The sequence below is a fragment of the Phyllostomus discolor genome, chromosome 3, assembly GCF_004126475.2.
Source record: "Phyllostomus discolor isolate MPI-MPIP mPhyDis1 chromosome 3, mPhyDis1.pri.v3, whole genome shotgun sequence".
Classification (NCBI taxonomy): Eukaryota; Metazoa; Chordata; class Mammalia; order Chiroptera; family Phyllostomidae; genus Phyllostomus; species Phyllostomus discolor.
Window position 1 is genome coordinate 208,876,855 of NC_040905.2, and position 10,695 is coordinate 208,887,549.

Sequence of the window (10,695 nt, forward strand, 5' to 3'; positions counted from 1 at the left end):
CACTGAGCCCTGGGCCTGGCGCACAGGCAGTGCTCCCTCCGCAGTGCTCCCTGCGCCTGGGAGACGGCCCCAGGGCTGTCCCTTGTTCATTCTGCAAACAGTAAGTGCCCACTGTGTGTCCACCATGGTGCTAGTGATGGGTAGAAGCTAGGGTCAGGCCCAAGAGAGCTCAGAGGAGGAAGTGGCATTCCAGGAAGTGGGCTGCCTGGAGGAGGTGGCATTTAGGCCCGGCCTTTGAAAGACTGGACGCGTGGGGTGGGGCGGAAGGAGGGGGTGAAGAGGACACACAGGGGTGTGTTGGGGACAGGGGAGCTGGAGAGGCAGACTCTGGCCCTGCTTTGGGAGGGGAGCCTTGAATGCCGGGACTTTATCCTGATGGGCCACGGGGAGTCTCGGAGGGTGACGGAGCAGAAGGAGCCGGCGGAGCTGGGCTCGGGAAGACGAATCTTGATGAATGTTGGCAGGACTCACAGAGAGGATGGAGCCAGCGGGTCTTTCTCTTGGCACTTGTCTTGAGTCCCAGATGGAGAAACCGAGGCCCAGGGAGGGCAGAGAAGGCAGGAGGCCGGGCTGCCTCTGGAGGGGTCAGAGCAGGCGTGTATTGCCAGTGCGGGAGCTGACACAGGTGGGGAGGGCCAGTGCGGCTCCTAGGGTGGGGACTCGGGGAAAGTCTGCTTGCCCAGCCCTGCAGCAGCCCGGCTAGCTCCTGGCCAGGCATAGGTGTGGGGTCACGGGAGACTCAGTGGTGCCCCGCAGGCCAGGAAGCCTAGGACAGGGTGAGGGGGTCCCCTGAAATGTGGCAGGTCCTCTGCCTCTCGCCGTGGGTGCAGAGATGGGGAGGTGGGCAACACAAGGCAAAGGGTGGCCTCCGTAGGGGACAAGGAGGGGTGGCTGTGAGGTTTCCTTAGGCCTCCCAAGCGGGGACAGTTAGTCCAGCCCCAGGGGCTGAGCGCCCCCTGCGTGCCAGGCCCCACCCTAGCGTTCACCTTATCAGCTCTGCATCCTCACAGCCACCTCCGGGGGCCGGGGCCGTTCAACCACTTTCAGAGGAGGAGGCCTCGGCTCGCCAGAGAGTGAGAGCCCCCTGGGGCTGCGGGCGGAGGCTCCGGGGGCTGCCTCTTTCCGAGTTCACCTCCTTCCCTGCGTCTCCCACCTGATCTGCCTGTGGGGACCACTTTCACGGGACTGTGGGCGTCATGGGACAGGGGGGACTGTTGTCCACAGTGGGTGCTGGGGCACCTGGGGCTGTGACAGGGGCCCCATCAGAAGCCCTTCTCCAACCTCCCTCCCTCCCTCCCTCCGCCGTCCCTCCACACTGCATCACCCACCACCACCCATGTTATAAACAAGGCCCACTGGACCCTCTAGCAAGCAGGAGAAGCTGCAGGACGTGCAGAAATTATAGGACGTGTCCAGGGGGAGGACAAACTGCAGGAGCCGCAGGAGAGCCTGGACCTGCCCCCAGAGACCCCCCGTACAGGAAGGAAGAGATTGGGGTGGAGAGGAGGTCACCCGCATCACCCCCGGCCTGGGCGGGGTTGTGCTGTGCCAGTCTCTCCCCTCGATTAGAAGCCCCTCGAGGGCAGGCACAGAGCTCAGGACGCGATGACCCTCGAGATGTGTTTATTGAAAGCAGGAAGCGCCCTGGAAGGGAAGGCGGGGCGGGGCCCACGGAGGCACGGGGAGCCTGAGGCACCGGTAGGTGGGTCTTGCTCCGGTTCCCAGCGGAAGAGGCGGGTTCCCAGGCCGGGTCACCTGTCCCCAGGAAGCTTGACGGTCCTGTGGACTCCCAGCTGGGGATGGACCTTCAAGTAGTCATCTTCTGCTACCCCCTGGATACACGGTCTCTCCTGATGGGCCCACCTCTCCTCAACCCACTCACCCCCCCGCCCCGAACAGACAGAGAGAGGAAGGAAGGAGAGGAAGAAGAGGATCATTCCTCCGTGCCCTTCCCTGCAGGGTCACTGCAAATTGGTGGCTTCCCTCCACGGAAGGCCACGGCCTCTCCACGTGGCCCTTTGAGCTGAGTATGGTCAAGGCCCCCACTGCTGCCAGCCCTGGGGCTCAGCACTGTCCCTTGTGGTGTCCCTGCCCCCTGCCCACACCTGTGTAAACAGACCCTTCACTGAACCCTCCCAATCCCAGTGGAACGTGCCATCTGTTTCCGGCTGGGGCCACCACGGATACCGACGCTTTCAGGTGCCGCCTACCCACCCTCCAAAGAGACACGTGGCCGATGGCCAGGCCCCTGGGCCTAGGCCCCACAGTGGGCAGGTGCACAAATTCGATTCTTCCTCCTCCTGGCTGGCCAGGAAGGCCAGGGCTGCAGGAAGGGCCGGAGCACGTCCACCCTGGCCACCGGCCACCGGAGGAATTTTAGTCAGCCCCCAGGGACCCTCCCCCCTGGGGCGGCTGTCTGTCTCCAGCACGGGCCTGCAGCCAGGGGCCGTGGAGCACGGCAGGGTCAGACCCACACGGGCGGGCGGGGCACGGCGCGGAGGAAGGAGCGCCGCAGGTCGGCCCTGATCAGCCTCAGGCCGATACTCCCGTCGTCGTCTGGGTCTCGGTGTCTTCATCTGCCTGCGCCATGCGGGGGCAGCCTGCTGGGCTGGAGGGGCTCGGAGCCCAGGACCAGACTCGGAATCACTCCGCCATTCACCCGCTTGCCCGGCCCCGCGCCCAGGGCCACTTCACGGCCACCACCACAAGCCGAGACCATGAGGTCTCCCTGTCACAGCAGAGGAAACTGAGGCTCTGATGTGCTTGGCGACAGGGCTGGGGGAAGCAGAGGATCATTCCAGTCTGGGTCTTTTTCCTCTTTTGGCGTCTAGGACTCTCCGTTCTGGGTTTCTGCCCACCTCCCGCATCGCCTTATCTGCCTCCTCGCTGGCTCCTCCTCATCCTCCCACGCTCGGCTCCGGGCCTCTTCCCCTCTCTGTCTCCCCTCACTTCCCGGCCAGGTTTTCTCAGACCCTGTGGCCATGGCGACGGCATGTCCCCAGGACTCCCGGGCTCAGATAACCGAAACGAGGTTTGGGGAACCGATACGTGCCCTTGTGATGTGAATCCATCCGCTTCCATTTTCTGTCAATACGGATCATGAGCCGCTCTGTTGATTTCACTGCCCACGCGTGGGTCTTGGCTTGCAAACGACGCCCTGCGTCCTGGCACTCAGAGAGTGGTCTCGGCGGCCCCCACCCCAGGGAGCTTCTCTCAGGCCCTGCCCGGACCTTTGACTCTGAACCTGCATTTTATCAAGATCTCCGGCACGCACGTTCAAGTTCGAGAAGTGCTGTGCTGGGTGTCCTTTAGCCAGACAGACAGCTTTAGATACCATGTACCCACAGCTCCCAACGTGGCACATCCCAGACATAAAGTTCCAGCCAGAACCTGCCCCGGGCTCCGGGCTCCTGGATGCCTAACCAGTCGCTCAGACTCCACACGTCCAACCCTAGGCCCTGGACTCCCTTCCTTCTCTGCCAGCTGCTCCTGCCTCAGTCCCTCCTTCCAGACAATGACAACTCCCTCCTTTCTCTGCTTCGGCCTGGAGGGTGCCCTGGACTCTTTCCCTCACAGCCCCCTTCTGACCCACAGGCAAATCCTGTTGGCTGTCCCCCCACATTTCTGGTGTTTGTGGGGTTCCCATTACCCCACCGTGACCCCCAGCTCCTCTTGGAATGTTGCAGCCCCCTCCTCACTGAGCTCTCCCTGCTTCCCCGCTTGCGCCCAGCCCACCCTGCACGCCGTAGAGGGAGCCTGTGCAGCTAAGTCAAATCCCATCCCTCCTCGGCTCGGTGCCCTGAGCGGGCAACCTTCTCACTTCGTGTGACCACCAGGACCCCTCAGATGGCAGCAAGGGCCCCCCACCCCCTCGCCAGCCTCACCGTCTGCTCTCACCCCTTTGCTTCCGCAGCTGTAGCCACAGCTGCTCTTCCCTGCTCTTCCTTGAATGGGCCAGGCACACGTCCACCACAGGGCCTTTGCACTTGCTCTTGCCGTCCCCCCACCCCCAAACTCTCTCCCCCGGGGCTTGCTCCTTGCCCTTTAAGTCAGGACCCAGACGTCACATGGTCAGTGAGGACTTCCCTGAGCGCCGGATTTAGAACAGCCCTCCACCTGCTCCACGAGTGGCCCCCGGGGCACCCATTGTCGCCTCGCATACTATGTATGGCTTGTTTTGTCGGTCTCTCTCTCTGGAGAACAGAAGGTCCCGGGCCCCATGGCTTAGAATGGTGCCCGGCCCGTGGCTGGCATTCTGCAAGTGTTTGTGCAATGCACGAACGGGTTCAAGCAGCCGCGGTGTCACAGGCTGTGAGTCTGAGTCCCCAGGGTGTGGGTGTTGGGGGCGTTCTGAGCCCAGGGGCAGGGTCTTCGAAGAAGGAGAACGACTCCTCTAAGCGATAAGGAGGTCACAAGAGTCGGTGGTCCCATCAGACTCCGTTCTAGAAGAGCAGAGTCCCCCAGAGTCTTCCTTCCCCTCTCTACCCAGGGGACGGGCCTGGTTCCCGCTGCCTCCTGGGTGGCGGCGGCCCTCCTGACAAAACCCACCCCCTGAGGCCTGCAGGGCCCGTGAAGACCACCTACGAGGCGTAAGGATTCCACTGGGTCAGGAGTCCAGGACCTTTGAATTGTAAGGGCTCTGAGTTCACAGAAGGGGAAACTGAGGCCCCAACAGGTGAGAGGCTCACGCAGCACCTCATGAACCACGGTGGGCCACGCCGGCAGGGAGCCCTGCCCAGAACCCCAGGTGGACGGCAGACGCGGGAGAGGCAGGCGAGGGTCCAGCTCTGTCCCCCTGCCTCGCTGTGTGCCTTGGGGCGAGCCACACACCCTGAGTCTGCTTCCCCAGCGAGGGAGCTGTGTGCTGGCAGGCTGCGCAGGTCCAGCAGGGCCCCGGCCCCCACCCCTCCAAAGCCCCCCCCAACCGCGGAGCCGCCAGGCCTTCCTGTTTACTCGAGGCCCCTCACGCGGCTGGGAGGCGACAGCCTTGGCCTCTTCTGCTCCCCACTTCCTTCCTCTCCCACTTCAGCGCCTCCGGCCAGGCCCTCAGGGCCCCCGAGGCCAAGACTTAGGGGCACAGAGCAGCGGGGCCATCTGAGGCCACCGCCCCAGGGAGCTTACCTAGGAGCACTCTCTTTCTCTGTGACCCCGAGGCTCCAGAGACGCTATGCCATCCCTCTGGCTGGTTAAAATGTTCCGGCACCTTGGGACAAGCCACTTCCTGGAGTGTCCCTGGAGACATGAAGAGTATGACAGCATCTACTGTCCCGGACTCGACACCACGCCCAGCTCTCAGCCCACCAGTAGGGAAGGAGCTCACGGCTGGCCTTAGAGGCGCCCCCTGCTCCCCACCCTTCCCCGGGCACCCGCCTCCACAGAGCGGGTTCTGTGTGAGCTCTCCCAAGTGCGGGCCCTGGACTGGCAGCGGGGGCCTCGCCACCCAAACCAGACCTGCTGAATCAAAACCAGCTTTTTAGCAAGACTCCGGGGAGCTTTGCATACACTCAAAGCCAGATCGCTGCAGATCCGACCATCCTGCTTCATTCTAAAACCCTTCATGGGGCCCTGGTGAGGTAGCTCAGTTGGTTAGAGCACCCTCCCGATACACCAAGGTTGTGGGTTCGATTCCCCATCAGGGCATATGCCACAAATGGCCAAAGAATGCGTAAATAAGTGGAACCAAAAATCGATGTCTCTCTGTCTCTCAAAATCAATCAATAATTTTTTTAAAAAACCTCTTCATGAGCCTGTGAGGTATTCTTGTCCCAAAGGCTCACCCTGAATCTCTGAAGCCTTTGAAACAAACTTGCAGTTTACAAGAAATTCAGGGAACGGAGGAACAAATTAAAACAGGAAACCACGGACAAACCCAGAAGGAAGGATTTTCTGCAGGATGACCAGTCCCCCCACAGCTCAACACCACAAAAAGAGGGGGAGTCGTTGGAGGTTCAAGGTTGATGGGCACCCACAATGCAACAGGTGGTCCTGGATTGCCTCCCGGTTTGAACAAAGACACATTTGGGGGAAATCCCATGGGGACTGATTATTATCTCTTACGACATTAGGGTCAAGTTAGTGTCCTCAAAACTCTGAGTTGTGGTTATTTAGCAAAATGCCTTTATTTATCAGAGAGTCACACTGAAGTCACACTTAAGGGATGAACGTTTTCGCATCTGTGATTTACTTTAAAATGGTTTGGCAACAGTAGAACAACAGCAGAGGAAGTATGAAAAATGTGCATGATTACTAAATGTTAGTGATGGGTATATGGGTGTTCCTCACGTTACTTCCTCCAATTTTGTTTGTTTGAAGATGATAAACAAAACTCTCCAAGCCTCTCGTTGCCCTTGGGGGAAAGACTAGGCACCTGGGTTGGCATTCAAGACCCTGCAAACCTGGCTTCCGTCACTTGTCTCTAGCGAGGGCGCCCCCTCTCGCCTGCATTCCAGCCCCCACTCGACTGGTCCTCCCCACCTCTGCAGGGCGGGGCTCTTCCCTCTGCCTTCCCCAGCTCCCTGCCTCCCGGTGCTGTGGACTCCCATTTACTTTCAGGGCTCCACTTGAGGGCTCCAGGTCAAGGGACCCGCCGCCACCAGGGGCCCCTCTGAGCTCTGTGCACTGAGCTGCCCAGAACTGGTCTCGGTTGAGTAGGTCTGATGGAATTTTGTGAACATGGATCCCCTCCTTGTCCCAGGGGAGACGTCACAGTGGGCCAGGGCTTAGGAGCCTCTGTACTGCCAGGGCGGCGGGCATCTTGGAATGTTGCTAAAGAAACAAATGTGGCCCTGGCTGGCGTAGCTCAGTGGATTGAGCACGGGCTGCGAACCAAAGTGTCACAGGTTCGATTCCCAGCCAGGGTACAAGCCTGGGTTGCAGGCCATAACCCCCAGCAACCGCACATTGATGTTTCTCTCTCTCTCTCTCTCTTTTTCTCCCTCCCTTCCTTCTCTAAAAATAAATAAATAAAATCTAAAAAAAAAAAAAAACAAATGTGCACAAAGGAAACTCCCACAAGAAGGTTTGTAGGGGCAAGGATGGAGTAGTGGTTACCAGAGCTTTTTAAATGTGCTTTTTAAAACATGCTCAAGCTTTTTGTTTGTTTGTTTTAAGTGAGCATAGTGATTCTGTAGTGAAGCACTTGCTTGCATTAGCTTAGGTTTTCATAAATTGGGAGGCACCTGAACTCATGAAGCTGTAATAACAGAATAAAAATAATGAGACTTCCGGTCAAGATGGCGGCATTGGCAGACCTGGCTCACCTTTTTGCACAATCACATCAAAATTACAACTAAAATGTAGAACAACCATCACTCAGAACTGTCAGAAATCAAGTTGAATGGAAGTCTGACAACTATGGAATTTTAAAAAACACATACATCCAGACTAGGAGGAGGGGCGCGATGTGGAATAGTTGGTCCCTCACCCATGTGTGGTGGATAAAAATTTGGGAGAGATATCTTAGGAGCAAGGAGTCCCAGCCCCACACCAGGCCCCCCAGCCCAGGGTTCCAGTTCCAGGAATTCCCCACAACTTCTGGCTACAAAAACCAGTGGGGATTGAGTTGGTGGAAGAAACTGCTGGAGCCCCAAGCAGTTCCTCCTAAAGAACCAACACACAGACTTATTCAGACTCGTTCCCTCTGAGCTCCAGCACTGGGGTCGCAGCTCAAGAGGTACCAGTGGCACACAGGGAGGAACTGAAGTGTCTGGCATCAAGGTGAGCCGAGGCCATCGTCCCTTTTCTAAACCCTCCCCCTCACACAGCCAGCAAATTGGTGCAATAGCTGAGACTCCCTCAACCTAGCTAATACTGTTTGACCCGCCTTAGAGATCCCCACGGACTCTGCCCCACCCGATGTATGGACCCACCCAAGCTGCTTTCCATATGAATGGCTGGTCTTGGCTCCTGCTGCGCAACTTCCTCAATCCTTTCAAATAAGAAGCAGCTGGTCTCAGTGAGCCCCAGGCCTAGAATTAGCAGCTTAGATTTACAGCTTGGCTTCACCTGGAAATCTCCAAGCCCAGCACAAGTAGCAGCCATCTCAGATTGCAGAAATGGAGATAAGCAATCTATCAGATGCCGAGTTCAAAACACTGGTTATAAGGATGCTCAAGGGACTTAGTGAGGACCTTAACAGCATCAAAAAGACCCAGTCAGAAATGAAGGATACACTAATAGAAATAAAGAACAATTTACAGGGAAACAATGGGAGAAAGGATGAAGCTGAGAATCAAATCAATGATTTGGAGCATAAGGAAGCAAAAAAGGAACCCATCAGAACAAGAAGAAAAAAGAATCCAAAAAAGTGAGGATAGTGTAAGCAGCCTCTGGGACAACTTCAAGAGGTCCACCATTGGCATTATAGGGGTGCCAGAAGGAGAAGAGAAAGAACAGGAAATTGGAAATCTATTTGAAAAAATAATGAAAGAGAACTTTCCTAATTTGCTGAAGGAAATAGACTTGCAAGTCCAGGAAGCACAGAGAGTTCCAAACAAGATGGATGCAAAGAGGCCCATTCCCAGACATATCATAATTAAAATGCCAAAGGTTAAAGATAAAGCGAGTCTTAAAAGCAGCAAGAAAAATGCAGAGTTATCTACAGGGGACTTCCCATGAGGCTGTCTGCTGATCTCTCAAAAGAAACTTTGCAGGGTAGAAGGGACTGGCAAGAAACATTCAAAGTCATGAAAAGCCAGGATTGCTCAACCCAGCAAAGATATGATTTAGAATCAGAGGGCAGATAAAGAGCTTCCCAGACAAGAAAAAATTAAAAGAGTTCATCGTCACCAAAACATTATTATATGAAACATTAAAGGGACTTATTTGTGAAAAAGAAGATAAAAACAATGAATAATAAGAAGGCAAAAATACAACCACAGTTGAATCTAAAAAACAAACTAAGCAAACAAGAAGAACAGAGACAGAATCATGGATACAGAGTGTTGATTGGTTGCCAGATGGGAGGGGGATGTGGGGGATGGGTGAGGACGTGCGAGAATTAAGAAGTACAGATAAGGCCCTGACTGGTGTGGCTCATTTAATTGATTGCCGGCCTGAGAACCAAAGGGTAGCCGGTTCGATTCCCAGTCAGGGCACATGCCTGAGTTGTGGGCCAGGTCCCCAGTAGGGGGCACATGAAAGGAAACCACACACTGATGTTTCTCTCCCTCTCTTCCTCCCTCCCTGCTCCTCTCTGTAAAAATAATCTTTTTTTTTTTTTTAAATGCAAATAGGTCGTTACAGAGTAGCCCTGGGGAGGTAAAGCACAGTACAGGAAATGGAGTAGCCAAAGAACTTATACCATGACCCATGGACATGAACAATGGTGTGGGGATGGCCTGACACAGTGTGGGGTGCTGGGCGGAAGGGGGTGCAAAGGGGGGGAAATCAGGACAACTGTAATAAGCATAATCAATACAATATAATTTAAAAAATAATGACGATGATTTTGTCAGGTGGGTTTCCTTAGCCCCTTACCGTCCTGGGTGTGTTTTCCCACGCACCATCACTCAGGCCCTCGGACAACCCTGTGATAAAGGGGCGTGAGCGTGTCCACACACCCTGGGCGGCGTGGGGAACAGAGGGACCTGCTGCGGAGGCCTCCATCCACCCCCCCCCCCCGGACCAGATGGCTCACTCCACTGAATGCCTGCCTTCTCTCTCCCCTGCATCACCATGTCTTTATTCTGTGTTCGTGCAATAGACTCACCTTTTAGAACTTAAATATGTTTATTTTAAAGGAAAGTTTAAATAACTAGTGTAAATGGAAAACAACCAGCCACACTTGCCATCCATAGAAGGGACACACAGTGGGCGCAATCAGCCCGCACGGGATGTTGGGATGTCGGGATGTCATGATGTCCTTCCAACCGGGTGCGGGCCCCTGAGGGCCCCCTCAGCTTAGCAGGGAGCCCGCTGGGTCTGGGACTCGGGTGTTGAGAACGCATGAGCACCAAATGGAGCCTTCCCCCAGGATGAGGTCAGAGAATGAAGGAGGACAGAAAAGGGGGGATGGGTCTCCCCAGGGGGTTCCGGGGCCTCCCCAGAGCACCCGGGCCTGGCACATCCCCAAGGTTGCTCTGGTCTCTGGCTCCCACAGGCCTCAGTAGCTAGTAGGCTGCACCCTTGGCTTAGTATGTCTCTTCCTAACGGGCGGGGGGGGGGGGGGGGCTCCGAGGGGTGGCAGGGGGGCTGAGCCTAATTTAAATTGTGAGAAGGCTTAGAAAGGACAGGTTGTGACCTTCCCAGGGCCACGTGCTAGCGGGAAGCCCTTCAGGTCTCATGGCCTCAGGGAGGCACTCCTGACCCTGACCCTGACCCTGACCCCTCCCCGCACTCGACCTTGACGCCCTTTTCAGATCCACGGACCTTCAGGCGCCAAGGAAGCCAATTCACTACCCACTTGGCCGGCTGATGTGTGCCACACCCCCTACCAGGAGAGCCCCCACCACCCGCCAACTGCCCAGGAAGACCCCCACAGCCCACGCCCTCACTGCGTGCCAGAGCCCAGTCCCCAGCAGGGGTGAGGCACAGAAAACAGGCTCAGAGAGATGAGGGGCCGGGGCCAAGGCCACACAGCAAGGATGCAGAGGAACCGGGGCCCAGGCCCGGCTCTGCCTGGCCACGAGTCCCAGAGAGCAAGACGCTGCCCCAGGCCCCCTGGGTCCCCTGACCTGGCACAGCCCGGGCCTGGCA